The sequence below is a fragment of the Prinia subflava genome, chromosome 2, assembly GCF_021018805.1.
Source record: "Prinia subflava isolate CZ2003 ecotype Zambia chromosome 2, Cam_Psub_1.2, whole genome shotgun sequence".
Lineage (NCBI taxonomy): Eukaryota > Metazoa > Chordata > Aves > Passeriformes > Cisticolidae > Prinia > Prinia subflava.
This window is the reverse complement of record NC_086248.1, coordinates 81,407,766-81,427,188: the sequence shown is the minus strand read 5'-3', so window position 1 is coordinate 81,427,188 and position 19,423 is coordinate 81,407,766. Positions and strand designations below refer to the sequence as shown.

General features: G+C 38.1%; 2 long non-coding RNA genes across 2 annotated transcripts in view; one reads left to right on the top strand and one right to left on the bottom strand.

Moving 5' to 3' along the window:
• LOC134547145 (uncharacterized) overlaps positions 1-19,423 on the bottom strand; it is a 56,453-nt gene that overhangs the window by 4,598 nt on the left and 32,432 nt on the right. The window lies entirely within an intron of this gene.
• The window catches only part of LOC134547146 (uncharacterized), a 60,304-nt gene that overhangs the window by 38,788 nt on the left and 2,093 nt on the right, over positions 1-19,423 (top strand). The window lies entirely within an intron of this gene.

Below are 19,423 nucleotides of genomic sequence, written 5' to 3'. Positions count from 1 at the left end.
ATTTTTGAAGTTAAATAGTGTTTAGAGAAGTTCCAAAACAAAAATCAATCCAAGAAAAAAATTCCAAATAGAAGATCTCTGGTTTGCAAAATGTTGAAATGTTGTCAGCCCTGCTTCTTTTTGAGTATGACTGATCTATAAAAATGGCTTTGTCTGTATCATTCTAACAAATGGGATTGATTTAATTTTCTTTTTCAGATGAAATAATTACTTTTGTATAGACATGGAGGTATGGTGTTGCCTTATTTAGAGAACAATCAGTCCAATTTGGGAAGCATAAGTGTTTGCGTGGTAACTTATAGGTGCACAAGGGCTCAGACCCCAAGCCCCTTGTGCATGGATTACACACTGAAATACCTCTAGTTCCAAGCAGGCTACTTGAACATGTAACTACAACCTTGTTCCAGGTGTGCCACATGTCAGCACAGGCTTTAGAAAGCCAAAAATCTTCAGAGAAAGTACTTTGATCTTTCCACTCCTCAAGTACAGCACCAGGCTAAACTAAAAGCAAACATCCTCGTTTAGCATGTTTAATCTGCTCGGGAATGTGGTATTCCCTGAAAGCAGATGTACAGCCTTCTGATCAACCTCTCGTATAAGTATAGGACAAACTATTTGTGTCCAAATTCCCCAGTCAGACCACAACTCACACAGACTTCTCGTCTCTCCTCTGGTGGAGATCTTGGGAGTTTCCACTTGTCTGAGGAAGGGTTGTTTATCACGCATGTGACTCTGGTTCTGTTTCACCTGAGTCTCATGGCTCTTTTTAGGCTGTAATCATCAAGATCTCATTTTTCCTTAAAATGGGAAAGCAAATGTCTAGATTCCATGATTGTAGAAAAAAACTTGAAACTGTGGAATGTGCCCTTAAAAAGCAGAATCCAGAAGTCAAATAAAATATTTTCCTCCTCTTTTTGTTTCAGGTTCTTATCTTTTTAGTCAGTTTTGTTCTTTGGTATTGTTTTATTCTGCAGAGAAGGTGGAGGCATGGGAATTAACTCACACTTTTAGTAATCTATTTTGTGTTCTTTGAGGTGGACATTGAGCTTTTGCTGGCTTTCTGACTATAAGGATTATGCTGATCTCATTATAACTGAATTGGCAACTGGACTCCAAATAGCACCAACTACCAACTCCTCCACAAAAGCAATTTAAGATCCATATGCCATGATCTATCTGACCCAAAGAGAGATCCAAGAGATCTCTTTGCTTGTAGTGTTTATGGCAGTCCTAAAAAAAAGGTTGGGATAAGACCCTAAGAGGAGACTCAGGCTGACTGACAGTCTGGGCATTCGGAGGATCAGAGGAATTTACAGTGCACGTGTCAAACCAACCATTTGTCTGTCAGCATTCTGAGAGGGGTGCAGAAGGCTTCCTTTTTACCCCTTATAAGTGTCCTGCAGCCTGAAGGTAAGGGTTCAATGATGGAAAACCAGGACATTTCTTGTTTAATTGTTAGTTCCTTGCTGGTATAATTTTAGATGTGAGTAATTGTTTTTTCCCCCCTCTTATTTTTTTTTTCTTTCTTGCATCAGTGGAAACAAAATATCAGAAGTATGGGAATATTGGAGCAAGTGGAAAGAGTGAAAACAACTGTTTTCCTGGAATATAATATTATGCCATGGGGGTCAGAAACAGATGAAGCTAAACAATGACAGAAGAGAGTGCCTTTAAACATTTTTTCTTGTTCCATTTTGAGCCATAAAATATTCAAAGCTACTAATTTTGCCATAAAAATAATTATTTTTCTTCTGAACAACTAGATTAAGATTCAAGCTACTGGTGTATGTCTAGTTTCTTTTTATACTTCCATTTCTTTTTTTTAATTTTTGTGCTGTCAGTATATTCAGTGCCCATTTTAGTATGGCTCGTGTTGCTCAAGAGTGGTTGCAAAAGACTTCGTGTTTTGTAGAAACAAAGAAATGCCTGCTTGAAGCTATCAGGAACAATGTGAAGAAGTGAGAAGGGAACTTGCTGATCTGTATTTAACCATACTATTTTGAAAAACACGTTTCAGGAAAGAATAATTTACACAGTTTACTAAGAACAAGAAATTCTACAATTAAAAAGCCTTCAAATAATAGAAATCCTTCTCAGAGAACCCACTGGAAATTTTCATTTGAGTTCACCCAAGAAAAATCACTTTAAAATTATTGAAATACCAGATTCTTGAATTTCCAGTTCAAGATATTTCTTTAGCAAAGGGCTTTTGTTTCTTTTTAAAACAAGGTTCAATTTTTTAAGTCACAGATTTTTTTACTGAAGAGAAGAATTCCTTATAAGTATCACAAAGAAGTTACATTTTTTTAATGGAGAAAAAAGGCAATAATATCTCTGAAATGCAGATCCACTAGTTTAGTTTTGTATGAAGTGTTAGCTTTATGAATTACTTCTGATTAATTGCAAGGACTAATAAAATAAGTAGGCTTTCTCACATATTTCAAGTTAAATATATGATCAAGACTTCTGCTGGATCTGACAGGCTGTACTCCTCAGCAGATACAGAAAAGCATTTTTAACTTTTTTTTTTCCCCTTAGAATAAAAGTAAAGCATAGTGAACCGAAGCATTTCACAAATCCATTTATGTTTTATCTTATTGTTAATACAAAACTCTTGAATGTTGAGCAGATTAAAGGTGTGATGGGGCTTTGGGTTGGTTTTTTGGGATTTGGTTCCTTTTTGTAGGTGTTTTTTTTTGTTTTTTTGAGTGAGGAGGATGGAGGAAACAGTTTTTCATTCAGAAATCTTCATTTGTAATTATCACATACAAAAATGCAATACTTGAAGATTTAGCACTTTGAACGACAGGAACTTTTTGTCTAACTTTGTCAGACATGAAATGAAATTTTCCAGACTATTTGATTCCTACAATTGTTTAGGCAACCCAAAATGGCTTTCATGCATCAATTTTACAGAGCAGAAAGGAAATTTGTTGTTTTCCTTTTTCCAACATTCCTCTGTATCTGGAAAGCCTCTGCTTTTGAATATTAGGAACTTGATGCTATTTAACGGTGTTAATAATTTAACATTCTTGGATCTTTTTCAGGTAGTTCAAACCTTGAGAACACACAGTTTTTCACTCTTACAAATAAACTTTGGTTGACTCACCTTCTCCAACTTCAGTATGTCATTGAAATAAAACTTACACAAAAGCATTACATTTTATGTGTGCTACCACTCTATCAATAAAGTGAAGACAATTGGTGCTGCTCTGAACTGCAGAGCAGTAACTAAATTTAACATGAACAACTTTTTTTCCTTCAAAACATGAGCCCATGAACAACAATAATGCTTTTTACATTATGCTTTTTACAGACAATGTTTTTTCCTTTCAAGCTGTTTGTACCTGCAAGTTACCCCAGTCGCCAGCCCATGAAAGTCACAGTCATGCTGTGACAGAGCAGATGTTTTATTTTGGCTGAGAAGAGCAAATTTCCAGCTGGACAACAGCCTGTAGCCCTTTACATATACTGGAAAACATCACATAACCACTTAAAAAAAAGTGATCTAAACTTTGTCTTGGTACCCACAAATTACTGCAGCTCCTTTTGTTGGCTGTAGTACTCAGCGGACTGAGACAAGAATACATGAGGTAACTCCCCTCATATTTTTGAGATCTGAATAAGAAGTTACCTGGGATGAAAATGGTTCATGCAAAAACACTGTCACATGTGCTGTCACACAGCAGCATCTTTGCTGATCATCAATAACAATAAAGGCACCACCAGACCACCTAAACTGAAATCCAGTGATCTTTAAGTTCTCCTTTATACAAATCAAACACTCTAGAAATGCCTTTCCTTTCAACTTCTGCATTAGATTTGTGTCTTTCATTTTATACAGGGCTTGGTACAACATGCTGAAACCTACAATACTTCTTTATCTCTTTTCAGTCTCCTGTGGTTTGTGAGACCTCTTAAGCCCTTTCCATCTTTTCCACACACTTTCTTTGTGCCATTTACTTTGTGTAATCTACTAATCTTATATTTTTTACATTTACAAAGCTGCCAATTCTCAGTCTCATTTGTCTTTCCATAAACTTGCTGCTGCTGATCCTTTCTGGTCTCAGGAGAGCATCCTGCTCCCAGAAAATCTTTTTTTGCACTAAACCCAACAGAGATTCTTTGAGAACTTCCCTTCCCTCTCTACCCAGTGGTGAGGCCGGGGCAAACTTCCCCTCTGCACTAAGAGGAACTGACTGTGTACTTCTCCTTCCAGCCTCCCCCTCTTCCTGGTGTATTGGGTCCCTGCTGTAATGCCAGAAGATAAGTGGTGGTAAGGTTAAACAGTGGTTAGCAAAGTGACAGAATTATTGTGATGTTATAAGCCATATGGAGATTACAGCTAAAGTCCATTTGTCTTCACTATGCTTCTCCAGTGCCCAATTAAAAACAAAGCAAACAAACAAAAAAATGCCCTTTCCTTCTTTCATCCCTTATCGTTTTGCTGAGAATTCTTAAATTGGCTCTTCCTCAAAATACACATTTTTTTTGACACTCCCATCAAACCACAAGAGAACTCCTGAAAAGGGCCAGAAAGAAGGAACCAGCCCCACCATGAGGCCCTGACAAAAGCCAGAAACTGGAGAGAGAAATCAGAGGAATGAACGCACTGATTGCCAAACCCTCCAAACCCTCAGTTCACCTGCTTGCCACTTGTTGCTTGTATAAGGGGTTTTTCCATATGTAGCCTATAGCAGCTTTTTTGGTGCAGGAACCTCATTTACAGCTGGGATTTGAAAACCAGTAATTCTGTAAAACCACTTTCTTGCTGAGGGAGCCTAAAACAAACCCTGTGATTTTTATAGAAGCCTGAATATGTATCTTCTGGAAATCACATTCTAAGAATCCATATTTTTTAGTCTCTCTGTTACTTAGGCAAGCTTCTGGACAGGTTGTGGACTGTCTTTCAGGAGAAATTTTAAAAACACAGTTGAAGCAAAGACTTGCTAGGAATGGTTTGGATATAAACAATTCCACTGGTGGTTTTCACAGCAAGGCTTCTGTCTTTTTCTGTAAGAGGATTGCAAGAACTCCCTCACAAATCCCTTCCTAATTTTTTTTACTATTTTTCACGTTTCATAGAATGTCTCCAAGCTGTAAAAATTTCATAAATAACAACTCAAAACCTAAACAACATTGTTACAGGAGGCTAAAAGGAATTATGGAAACTATGGCATCACTCACAAATCTGATGCTAATTATGTGCAGTAACAAATGAAGATGTGAGAAGAAAACAGTCATGGATAAGAGTCTAATAACTGATACAAACATAAATGTTTTAACAGTAACAACAAACCAAAAAAAAACAAAACCCAAACCCTCCTGCCTCCCTCAAAAAAGAGGAAGCAGACCTAAAACAATCTCTTTTCAAAATTCTGTTCCACAACAAGTCTCAGTAGAGCCTTTGGGGCTGTGGTCCCCATGTTTCAGTCAGCTACATGCTCATGAAAAATTTAGATCTGAAGATTCATGGAGTTCTTGAGTGTTTTCAGCACACTGGCTTTTGTTCTTGCATTTGTGTTTCTGCGCAGCACCTCAGCAGTTGGATCATCCCTTTGAGACTTGGAAAACCTGGAGTTTTTTTCCTTCCTTTGTCCAACAGAATTCTGGCTTAAAAATCTCTCTCCAGAAGTTTCTGGAGAGAAATCTGGAGATTTCCTTGAGGAAATCTGGGATCAGAGGAGCCTCTGAATATTTCTGTGGAAACTGTTCCATTTTGAATGAAATAATTAAATATTTGCTAAGCTGTTGGCCTTGAGGTTAGAGAACTTGTCTGGAAGGGAAGAAATGAATATTTCACACTGCTCTAATTCATAGTTCAGTATTTTATGTTAAACCAAGCAGCAAAAAGACCTCTAGCATTTTCCATCCAAGTGAGCCTTACTTTAAAGTCCTATTCACACTTTTTTTTTGCTTGCTTTTTATGTGTCATCCAAACTTAGGTGAGGGGTATGAATGTAATCTTACTCTAGGGCAACCTGCAATTTTGTGTTCAGCATTTTCTGTTGCCTGGCCTTGGTGTCTCTCTAGGCACGATGTCAAACTTTGCAAAGCTTATTCTTATGGGCCCAACTCTCCCCACTCAGCCTTGGCACCTAATTAGAGTCCAGTGAATTGGGATATTTGGAAGTTAGTTCTGTGCATTTAATTTCTAATTATTTTCTTATTCTTGATCAAATTCCTATTCCATTAAAAATAAATCCTTCTGCTAATTGTAGCAAGATAGGGAAGGCATTCTGCTCTAACACTGGTATATCTATGCATTGGAATTGGTGTGATACCTTCTGCAGGACCCTTAGCTGCACATAATTCTTTCCCCTGTCAATGTTTGTCAGTCACACTGTTTATGGTGATTCAAATTCAGAATGTAGAAAATCCATTTACATTTTTTTGCTTGGGTTTCCTGATTACTGAAATAACCTCTATACTATCATCTACAAGATTTTTTCCAGAGGCAAAGAATTTGGGTGGACTTCTTCTAGTAAAATTACAGTTAAGTTTTTCTTTTTTTCCTCCAAAGGCAGAGAACCATTTATACTCTAAATGAGTTCACTGTAAAAAGCCACTGAAGATTGTTTTCATGTCTTTTTTTTATCCTCAAAGGCCTATAAGATGATGGGTTAATCTTTGATACTTAAAAAAAAAAAAGTTACATTGCAGTGGATGGCACTGCTAATATTAACACTGTTGTTTTAGGTGCAGGTGTCATAATATGCAAAATCACTGAGCACTAGATATCCTAAGTATCCAAAAGATATGTTGGCTACAAGAAGCCTCTACAAGTCTTCCTTTAAAAATCATTATTGTGGGCAGGAAAAAGGACCCTAGATGTTTGCAAAATGTTAAATTTGTACCCATCTGATGCTGAAATGTCTCTGTAGAGTGATTTTAAACTTACTGCAAAAAACAAAGAGGATATGAGTATGAATTAACATGTTACTTCATTTAACACCTCATGGGAATTTGATATTGAAGGACATTAGTTATCTGGCCTGAGAATAATATTTTAATCTTTTTCATCCAGCACTACCTAGTTTATAGAGCTGCTTCCAAGTTGAGATGTTGAATTTAATTACAATGCAGTAAGAAAGTACCTGTCATACAGTAATTTTAATTGTCTTTCCCTGAAGATGATCTTCCTTGCAGCTGTGTAGAGCTAAAGAGCTTGGGCAATTTGACTCTTGCCCTTGGATATCTGGAAAGTTTCTGCTTACCAAGAGTTTTGGTTCCCCCTCAAGAAGGGTGATAAATTTCTTGGGTGAAAACAACAATTATTATATCACTGGTGTGGTTCCCATGGGGGGTACATCTAGAATGCCACGAAGCTGAAAAATAAAGAACTTTGACTGACAATGAAAGTGATGACTCTCAACATATTCTGTTCTGTTGCCTGTGTTACCCTTCGTACAAAACATTTTTCAAAATTTCCAAAAGCAAACCAAATGTTTAAAGGGTGTTCATACTGTGAAAACCAGTGAGCCCAATTACTTCCCGTCTTGAGAGCAGAGAAACAAAGAAAAATCCAAAGGAGCAGGTCTAAGGACTCTAATATTCAAACCCTCTTTTTCCTTCTTTCCTGCTTCTCCGGTGATTCTTCCAGTCACCACTAACTTGTGCTTTGCAGAGCTGTGGTCTTAGAACTGGACATTGCTAGCACTTAAAGGCTGATTTCCAGAGAAAGGGCTGGTCTTCATTCCACCTGGGAAAAAATGCAGTAACAGCTAGGATTTTAAAAACTCTTCTGGCTGAATAATAACTTTGTGACTCTGCTATGAGCTGCTAATTACATGGGAAAATTACACCAAAGAAGAAAGAGGTGGTTGATGAGGACCCAGAAGAGGGTTATTCTGTATGTAGTTCCTAAAAAGCTAAAGCCAGCTATATCTTAACCTATATTCAATGGCATTATAAAATTATCCTTTCTAAAGGGGAAATGTTCACAAAATGCCCCAAGAAAAACAGAGTCTCTTATTAGGTTAAAGTATCTTTAAATTTCTAGCTGCTGCAGAAGAAATGGCATGGCAGGTTTGGAAGTGCAAGTTCAACGCATTGAACTAAACAGTCACAGAACAAAGCACTGTCCAAAACTAGAAAAAAGCTGAAGCATGTGACAAGAATATTCAGCCACATCGCTTTTTTTCACATCATGTGTAAGTGAACACTGAATATTGGCACAAACCCAGCCAGATGAGGGGAAAGGCTTTCACAGCTCTGTTCTCACCAGCAATCTTTTTTTTTTTTGGTTTGGGGCATTTCTGTCTGCAAGCTGACCCGTTCCTTAAGCATATATACATGTCACTTGAGGATTTAAGACTCAGAGACATCGAGAGACTGTCCAGATCCCTCTTTTACAGACCAAGAGACAACTCCAAGAGGCTGAAATACTACTGGGATTTGAAACTGTGTGTGCAAAAGTTTCTATTTTTTCAGCTAGTTAAAGTGCTTTGTTTCTATAATTTCATATGCATTAAAAATAAATGTGTAGCAAGTAACATTTTAAACTAACTTTCTGTTATACTCTTGGCATCATCTCCAAACAGTCGTATGTCTTAATGACATTCCATTTATTTAACTGCTTTCCTCATTAAAAACACTGCCCTGGTGGTACTGATTGCTCAAAGTTTGACTCTAGATTATACAGGTCTGCATGAAGAGATGAAAACCTGGGGCAGAGCAGCAGCCCCAGAGAAGAGAACTGCCCTGTTATGAGTTTAACAGGTTGAGAAAAAACATGCATTGCCTGATGTGCTTATTATCCAGGAAATTACTCATCGCTGTTAGTGATTCCCACTGAAAATACCAAAATAATCCAAGAAACTGGGTCTTTCAACTAACAGTGGGTCCAGTGCTATTAAAATGATCATACATGATTCTGCAAATTGAAGCATTTTTAAAATTAAATTAAAGACAAAAAGTGATGAAGTATTTTTCATTTTATTGATTTATCAGGAAAGTAGATTTTACCAGTGCTCTGGGTTTGTTACAACACGTTACAGATCTATACACTTTGAGAACCTAAGTCCTTGGGTCTTTTTCTCTTCACAAACCTGGCTTGACCAAGGCTTTGCACTCTGAGGGCAGGCCCTTGAGCTAAGAAAGGGTGGGGAAAAAAGTGTTACAGGGATTTCTCATACACCCAGTATGAGAAAGTCATTCATGTTTTACGCTCTCCCCTGGTTAAAATTTGGGCTTTACCCTCGCAATGAAGATTTGGGAAGCAATTAAAATCAGTACCCTGGAGTGTAAAAAGCCTTTCCAGGAACTCTTCCCCACCTGTGCTAAAGGGTGATGAGAATGAGAAGGCCCTGTAGTGCTCAGGAGTTCTCTGAAAGCCTGCAGAGATAGCACTGATGGAGAGCTCCAAGCTGCACTGCTCTCAGAAGGAGGGCCCCTAGGAGTGATTTTGGAGCACAATACAGACCCAGCCAAAATGCTCCAAGGATGGCTGCCAGTTGGAAGGGCCCCTCCAGGATGTGATCAGTGAAAAGTCACATGTAATCCTTATTTCCAATCAGTACATAGTGGCACTGAGGCTCAGTGGGAGAAGAGGTGCTGCCAGCCTCCCAGGGCACTCTGAGAATGTCAAAATGGCACCTCCACTCTGTGGCTCTCTGCTGCATTTTGCAGGATGCACATCCCAAGGATGGTGTGGTATTCTCAGCAGAGCATTTCTATCCCACACAACTGTGTGTCCTGTTCCTTGTTTCTGTGCCTCAGGAGGCTCTGCTGTGTTGCAAAAGATGAGCTGTTAGGTGACACAAAGTCATGACTTCATGTATGCCCTGTGAAATCAATTGACACTAATACAAGGAAATGCAAGGGGTTGCTCAAGGAATGGCGATTACAGGTTATTGCCTCATTTTCTGACTGTTCTGTTGATGGACCACTCTGTGCAAAGATCAGAGTTAAAATAGCAGGTTGTCATTTGGTCTCAGTGACCTGCAGACCAGGAAGACATGAATAACACGCTGAGATTGGAACTGTTTAATAATCCAAACACTCCAGTGATGTACCAGGTGCTGCCTGAAGGCATCAGCTTTCAGATGAGACCCTCAGCTCTTTATCTAAGCTCTAGCATTTTGTAGATAAATGATCACACTGCACTTTTGGGAAGAGCACAGGGACAACCCCAGGTTTCTAGCTAACATTCACTTTCTTAACACATCATATAACATGCAGGGCTGTTACTGACTGAAGCTTGGCTGTTAATGTTTGCCTACACAGTCACTGTACTCACCAGCACCTAATTCATCTGAAAGTGGTCTTTAGGATTTTGAGAGAGATATTAAATAAAACTAAATTACATTTTTCCATTTTGTCTCACATATAAATCTCTATAAACATAAACCAGACCTATGCATGCAGTTCGAGCAGAAGCTTTGCTTCTCATTTGTTTTACATTAGTGTTTTTCACATCCTTAGAAGCAGTATCATTTCTGCTTTGAATGTTAATAACATATTCAAGGGGACTGAAAGATTTGCAAAAAATCAGCAGCTCAAGTCACAGGGGCATTTCTCTTGCAGCACTTTTCTGAAGGAGTGTGTTTGTGTGTAAAGCAAGGGCCATGTTAGCAGCAGAGCTTCCCACGCCAGCATTTTCACCTCTATTTGTTATCACCAGATGCAAAAGTTATTTGTGCAAGCAGCAGTTAACTAGCAGTGGTTTAATTTTTCTGAGGCCTGTAGGCTGTTCTCTGTGGAATCTCTGCAATCTCACCTTAGAACTTAATTAAGAGTTTGGAGAAATAAAAGACCTTGACAGCAAGTTAAGTATGAGCTCAGGAACCAGGGGTCCCTGTGCAAGTCACTTTCCTTTGCTGACTGATTATGGATTTGTCAAAAATCAGATTTAGTTTTTATATATTATGTGCATTATCCCTGCAATAGCTGACAGAATCATTGAATACAAAGGCAAATGAAGAAGCTTCTGTACGAAGTTCATAATTTGTTGGGAAAATTAATATACATTATTAAGGCCACCAAACATCTGTGCAAAATGGCAGTGATGTACAGCAAGGAACAAGAGATCTGAGAATTTTAGAAAAGATGAGTTTTCCATATACCTAATCATTTATCACAGGGAGGAACTCATTTTGTTATGCTGTGTTCCCTAACCCAGCCTTTCATTCTTCTGAACAAAAGTGTAAGTCATGTAAATCACACATATAATGTACGGAATAGACATTAACTGAAAATATAACTTATACAAAATTTTGTGTAAAGATGGAATTTAATATTTTTTAAATGTTGTATACATTTTTTTTTCCTAATAGAAATAACATCCTCCCAAAACCCCAATGAAGTTAATTAGGTACACTCAGTACTAATACTCAGTATTCAGATAGAACATCAAACTATCTCAGTTTTCAGTGTGAAAATCTATTGGTATGAGAGTGTCACTGCTTACTCATTACTTGCTTAAAAAATTTGCAAGTGGCAAAGCTGGTCAGAAAATAATGACAACTATCCCTGTAGTCTGTCTCAGGTTATTTTTGGGAGACATAAAATTTTGGAACCTAAAAAAAATATTAACAAGAACAAAAACTTGTTGAAAATTTATTGCTATTCCTGGTAAACTGGATATGTGTTTATGTTATAAAATTTAAAAAAAAATCAATATGTTATTGGATATAATATTGTAATTCTGTGTACAAATAGGTAGAAAACCTGAGAAGCTACTTATAAATGTTGCAAACTTTTCAAGATAATGACTTGTTTTGTGAGAAATGTTCAAAGTAACAAAATTCTTTAAGAGATCAGAAAAGAACAAAGAGATTCTGCAGAAACAATGGACCAAATATATCTCAAGGATAACCCCACTGAGATCAGTGGAATTGCACTAGGGATATACTTGGCCCAGTGACTCCAGAGATGATGTTAATGAGAAACCTTAACACTACAGCTGGAGAAATCTCTATTTAAACCATGCTGGGGCAGTTCATGTGAAAAAGTAAATGGGACCTTCACACGAACTGCACAGCATGTGAGTGTGAATCAACAGGCTATAATAAATTGGTTTGGTTTCCTTCTCCCAGACTTAAGCAAATGTATTATATTGTAGAATTTGAGAAGTTACAGTGAAGGTATGTATTATTCCATTGCATTCCAAAAAGCCTGACTGGATTCAAAAAGGCCTCATGTTGAAAAATAGATCATAATTCCTACAAGAAAGAGAAACTGTATTTCAGATTTAACGAGTGATAAATCCCTATTAAAAATTCCCTTTTTGTCTAAAACTTGATCTGGTAGATATCAGTAAGCTCTGGATGAAGAAATATTTTCTAAGATAAAAGCCTCATATTTTTCAAAGGGAAGTAAACCTGAATGGGCTTCTAACAAAGTTTTAATTTCTCATAGAAAGAAGCAATGATTTAAAAAGTGCAGAGGAATGTAGCATCTGACATCCTATGACATGATAAATCCTGAAAATACTTAAACCACAGAACTTGACCTAGCAGAGAAGAGAGTGACCCTTTCAACTTAAACTGGTGATTGTAAAAAAAAGTAAGACAAGATCAAGATTATTTTTAATTTACGGTAAAGTATTCACAAATAACAGAAGCTGAAAATGCCTGGATTGCTCTGGCCTGCCTCAGACTGAATGCAACTCTTACATAAAGCTGTTCACCAGTAGATTTGTAGGCATTCCACATTTGTTGTTCCTAGGGATAAGTGGGGAAACTGAAATACAGCAAGATAAGGTGGTCAGCATCCCTGAGATGAGGAGTAATAATGGAGTCAGGATCTCACCACACTCACGGATGTGAGAGACAGAATCCAGCAACAATATCCCACACCAGATCACCTACATAAAATATGACTGATCCCTCAAGCCCTTTTCTGTTTGAGGATGCTGGCTTCAGTCTCCAGCAAAGAGCAATAACTTGTTTCCTCACCTAGTGTCTGCTTGCAGTGAAGTGATCAAACTTTTCAAAAACAAAACAACCCAAAAGACTCTCAGCAGTCTGTGGGTATGTGAGAGAGATCATAAATGTGATGCCTGTGTGCTGGACTGAACTCTCTGCACTGCGTTTGGTGACCCTGGACGTCACTTCCAGTCCTCTAGCCCTACAAACTGTGATTTCATTCCAGAGGTCACTGGAAAAGAAATGCAGCACTTCACAGATTTTATCTAGCACATGCAAAATGATCGTGTCCTGACATTTCATCTGTTGAAAAGAACCAGTATTTACTACCTCCCTGAAACTCATGAAAAAGAGCAGAAGGCTAAAATGCGTAACAAAGTAAAGCTATGATATGAGACAGATGAACTCATTTAGATAAAATAAGACAAGACTCAACCTTCATCTGAACTTCAAATTCAAGCAGTTAAAGCTGCAATGGAAGATTAGAAGTTAGTAAATTTATTTATCTTCCAGTTCTCCATTTTATTTGAGACTCCTGTTGAAGAGCTGGCTAAGATTTAGGAGAGAGCAGCTCCTGCTGCTGCTACAGCTTTCTGAGCCATACTGAGCCAGGTACTCAGCCTCTCACACCTCACTTTCCAGTCACACCCTGGTGTTCCTGCTCCCTCCCCTTGCTGTCTGATGTACGGACTTTAAACACAAACCTTAGAACAAGAATACTTTCTATTATGTGATTACACAGTGCCCGAGGTCCCTCTTCCAGCCATTGCACCCAGTGTGTTTGCAGTACAAATATGATGTTGATGAAAATATTTTTCTGTTTCCCAATGTCACCTAGATGAATAAATATTTTTACACAGATATATTCTTCATGTTCTATCTCTCAGGTTGAGCATTCTGGCTATAATTCATGTGAATTTAAAAAGAAGCAAGAAAAGAGACAGAAATATTGGACACAGTTTTGCCTGCACTGTATAAGCCCCGTAGTATTTACCATGCCTTCATTCAAAAGTTAGAATCAAGCAATGTCATTAACTACATTTTAATCCATACTTTTTATCAAGCAATTATCATTCTGCTATGTCCCAATTCCCTCAACATTGTTGCAACAATGCTCTGGATCTTTGCAGGAATTCTTTGGATTAAAAATGTCCCATGAAATATAATGGAAAATATTTTATAGAAGAAAATGGTATACAATTCAGCATGGTCCCACTCATAATTTGTTCTAAAATTATTCAGCAATGTTAATTTCTCTATCTAGACTACATAAATAGCTCAAACACCCCCAACTGAGCATAAAAATAACTAATGTTTGATGGAAAGTGTCTTTTGGGTCCTTTAACTGCTGCCTCTAAACTGGCCATTTTCATCCTGTTTTGGGTTGCCAAGCATGGCACAGAGAGGAGCTGGCAAAACACCTCAGTGACTCCTACAAGTATTTGTTTGTGAAACGGTCTTAAACCAAAACCAATAATCCTTGCTATAGCTCAGGAAATTGGGAAAAGTGAGGTTTAGAACACTCATCAGTGGATTTCTTCAAAGGAAGAAAATACTGGTTCAAACTTCTTGGTATTTCTGTTGGGGCCTGAGGGATGTGTAGATCTTTCCACTGCCAGTGCCCCATTTTGTCTTCCACCTTCAAGGCACCTAAAGAAATCCTTGCTTTCACTCATTCTCATCTTATTCAATAGATAATAATCTGGTCAAAAGACATAATAATGTTGTGAGGAATTCCAGATTGGAAGAGGCCTCTAATATTGAGCCCAGCCATTAACCATACATAACTCGGTCTGTCTGGAAATCAGCCTGGATACCACTATAAAAAATTCAGTGCTTGGGGCATTGTTGAAAATGGGCAGATAAGGCACAGAAGAGCCATTCTACTTAGAATTTGGGATGAGCAAAAAGATGATCTAATAAGATTCATTACATGCTCACATGATATAAATATACCAGAGAGTTGTATTTTTCAGAGTACTACAAGGAAAAAAAACCCAAACAAAGCAGCAAGAAATACCTGTGCAGGCCAACTGGAACAAATAGTTAAAAAACTGATATTAAAGAGGAGAAAAAGGAGAAATTGAGCGAGAAAAAGGAGAAATTGAGCAAGAAAAAAAATTGGTATCTGATTCAAAGGTCTTCTATAGCTACCATGTGCAATGTGACACTGTGCTGTCTCTGCTTGCCTGTGAAGTATTTATAGCTTTTGAGAAGGTTTTTTTGCAGCTGCATTGAACAATCTTTGAATGTTACCACAATCCCAATAAAGGTAACTATTACAATAACAAAACATTGTGAATCATTCTCTCATTTTCTTCCAGCCTGTGTAATAGTAACTGTGTTACTCATTTAAATGGTTTGCTGTATTTCCATCCTTTATCTGGCAATACTTAGGAGTGTTCCCACCACTCTGAGTTTATGTCATGCCAGTCATTATATGGTCAAATACTAATTTGAAAACTTAACAAAAATAAATATTAAGTGAATAGGTCAGTCACAATCATTCATGGAAAGCCAGGAAATATGTTAAGGCAACAGAGTATAGTTTGCCCATACCTTTAGGAAGAGAAGCATATAAATCACTGTCATAGCATTCAAGACTGTCTTGGCTGTAACAACAGGCTGCAGGGCAATATTCAGTGATAATTCTAATTATTGTTTTTATAGTATTCAACTTTGGTATTTCCATTTCCTTAATATCACTTCCACAAAAAATTTAAATTACAAATTTCTGTTCTTATACAATAATTTTACCCTACCACTATTAAGATGTCAGTTCTCATTCTTGGTCAGTTCTTCAGTTTATAGGCAGTTATGGGCAAATCAGTCCTTACCAATTACAAGTGTTTTCCTTATTCAGTTGAAAAGTACATTGAAATAAATTCAGTTTCTGTAGTGACAACAGGGAAAATATTTTCATTTCAGTTTCTGCTACAATCCATGCCTATTTTTAATGTTTTCAGTTTGTCAGTGGGGCACTCAGTAATGTTCTGAAACTTCACACACAAAAGAATAAAGGTTTTAACCTCAGGAGACCTGGAAGAAGATTGCAATAACCTCTAAAATTAGAGAGCAGCATCCTCAAAATGAAAAAAATAAAGTTTATAAAGTAGAAAAAAAAAAGCAGAAACCACAACCCAAAACAGAAGGCAACTAAATTTATTCTATCAATTCTGCAAAGAAAGTGAATAAAGAAATGAAAAAAAAAAAATCCTCACTTATCACAGAGTGGATGAGTTTGGACAGCACCTCTGGAGATTATCTAGTCCAACCTCCTGCTAAGAGAAGAGTCAATGGGAACAGGTTGCTTAAGACTGTGTCCAGTTGAATTTTGAATATCTCTGGGAATATCTCCACAATCTCACCAGGCAACTTGGTCCAGTGTTGGATCACACTTGTAGTAAAACTGTCTTTTACTTAAATTTTCGTAATGGAATTTCCTGTGTTTCAGCTTGTGCCTTTTGCCTCTTTTCCTTTCAATGGATAGCACCAAGAAGAGTTTGTCTTCTCTACACCCTCGCTTTGTACACATTGATGAGATTCCCACCATGATCCTCCTCCAGGCTCAGCATTCCCAGCTCTCTCAGCCTCGCCTTCCATGTCAGATGCATCAGTTCCTTGATCATCTCCCTTTCCCCTTACTGGACTACCTATGAAGATTTTTTACTCAAATACACATTGTCTATGCACATTTATTATACTTATATTGAACATATTTTAAAAAGTACCACACACCTGCTTTAGGGGTAATTCTGTAGGGAATGCTAGAACGAGATAGGCCTACACAACATTAATGCAGTTCATGTGGTGTACCTAACACTATTTTTAACCTATTTTGGGAGGTAAGGGCATGATCTATTATCCATTCAGTCTACATATTTGTTTCCTCTTTGCTCTTCAGTCTGTGGCTTGAGGCCCTTTTTTAACACTTATAATCAAATCCTGATCTGAAAAAAGAAATGCAATTTTATAGGACTTTTCAATGTTAACTTCCTATTAGTGTAAGTAGCTGTGCCAGAAACGTTCACAGCACCCCTGTGAGGCAAGGCAGCATCTCTACTCCCATTTCACAGACAGCCTCTGGCCCGAATTTTTAAATAACTCTGCATTATTTGCACTTTAAATGTCCCCACTGACTTTGGTTGCAGCTGCCAGTACTCAGCACATTTGAAAATCCAGGCTTCTAGGGCTACAGACTGGCTTGTCCAACACAATCAGCTTAATCATAAAGCACAATGTTTTTATCTATTGAGATAACAGTTTGGAACAAGGGAAAATCTTATTCAATGGAATCTTTATGGTTACAGCTCCCCCGAATAACTGTCCTCTCCACACTCCTTCATTTCTCCAGCACTGTATGAGACACACAGCATGTGGTAATGAAATATGAAATGCATGCATTTTACTGAGCAAATCTCTCACTTGAAATGTGAGGTCTTTGGTTTGAAAATGAACATGATTCAAAGCTCAGTTGGGAAGTGTGCTGCTCTGACAGCCAGGTCCCACTCTCCTTACTCTGTCAGCCTTTTGCATAGCCTGATCTTACATTTTCCCTGTGACAAGCTCCCAGAAGTAAATGTGAAAAGGAAGATCACTTTCCACTACCCACAGGAAATGAAATGACCCTTCTGCTGTCAGCTGGATGATACGTGAGCTGTATGCCCCGCAGAAGCCAAGGCTAGAATTGACTTGTTCTCTTTAAACAAAGCTAAATATTGGAAGGACATTTAAACTGCAGTGTAGGAGCTCCACAGGCTCCATCTGAGCTTCTAGAGTTACTTCTGTTAGGTTTAAGATATTCAGCCTTAAGACTGAGTTGCTGGATGATGCCACTGCAGGTTTGACCTCTGGCTGATAAAAATGGGGGGAGTGTCTGTATGTGTGTGTGAGGCTGTCATGAACTATAGTGCTGCCTAACCTTGGGGCATCTCAGGGTCCAGTGGCCCAGTACCACAGCTCTGCAGAGCAGTTTGCATTGTGGCAGCCCTAACACAGCTGTTTGCTGCTCAGAGCACCCACCCAACATACTCCTTCCACTACGCCAGCAAACTGCAGAGCTCTGGCCACCTTGAGTTGTAGTCTGTTTGTCCAGCCCCATCTCTCAGTAAGTTTAGGAGGCAGAAGTCCACCCCATGAAGCACAGGAACTGTTGTGTGAGACTGCCTCTGTTCTCACAGTCACAGCTGAAATCCACACCAAAGTAATGCTTCCAACAAACCACCCTGGCGATGGGGCAAGAGGAAAGGGGTTTTCACATTGCACCATGGATGTGCTGCCTCAGACAGTATTTCTCTTGCTTCCTAGGCACATGGCAAAAGCCATCTCTGTCCTCATCTGTGCATTCCCTGTGCTGCTGTGCTCAAGTTATGCCTAGGGATGGCATATTAATAGGTTGTCCTTCTGTGTGTGTTTAATTTCTGAGGCTGATGACCTGAACATGATATGAGCACTGACAGCCATTGTAATTGTATAAACTTGGGGAGAGGGGGAAATTAAATAATCATAACAAAACCAATTGTCAAGAATAATAAGATTTTCCTTTTAGTGCAATAATTGTGTCATTAATTATTAAAAGAAAAAAAAAATACAAGGAATCATCAAGGCAAAAAGTAAATGAGCCTGGAAACTGCAGTTCCTTCTTATATAGGAGTGCCCTCTGCAGTCTAGTTCCAGGGGAAAGATGCTGTGCCCACTCACATGATGCTGTACCAGAGGACATCAGAAATAAGCTGGTCAAATCCAGTGCAGAAAGTTGGCATGTGGAGCCATAAATGAACCCTTGAAGCATAGGGTCCACAATATTAAAAGACCATTTCCTAGGCAAAGTGCTGGGACACATGTCTGATGGACAAGCTGAAAGACACACTTTAGGGGTGGGTTTTCAGATGTGAACATTGCAGCTAAGAAGGCACAACTTTAATCATTGCTGCTTAGACATAAAGCAGTTTGCTCTTTGTTTTAATGCTCAGCAGAAACTGTAAAGTGATCTTCAGGAATGTTCTTCAAAGGGGACATTGTCTCTGTCCTTTCAGGATTTTAAGCTCTAAATCTGGTCACATGCTGCCATAATATTTTAATGTCATTCCTAGCTGGCAGGTAGCAACTTGCTTTTCATCAGTGCATTATGGAAGTAACCCAAGCGTTAAGATGTGACCTCATTCCTAAACACATATTTCTCCATCAACTGCAAACTTCACAGGAGCATCATTTCTTCTTTTATGATGCTTTATTAAAAAAATTAATTAAAAAAATTGAGTGGAAAAGAATATTTAATTTAAGAGAGAAAAAGTCCTAAGCCTCTAAAAGTTTATACTGCCTCCAATTACTTTTCATGCGTGACTATGTGGCAGGGAATACTTCATTATACCAGGTCACCAACTTTGACATCTCTAACCTCACAATAATGGTCCTTTTTGTAATGTACCAGAATTGAAAATCAGTTTAGTTTATGTTCTCACTAGGTTCATGGCTCTGGTGCCTAATATATTGCTGACTTATAGGTCAGCATTACTCCCTAGTGAGGAATATTAAATAGCCACAGCTTATATTAG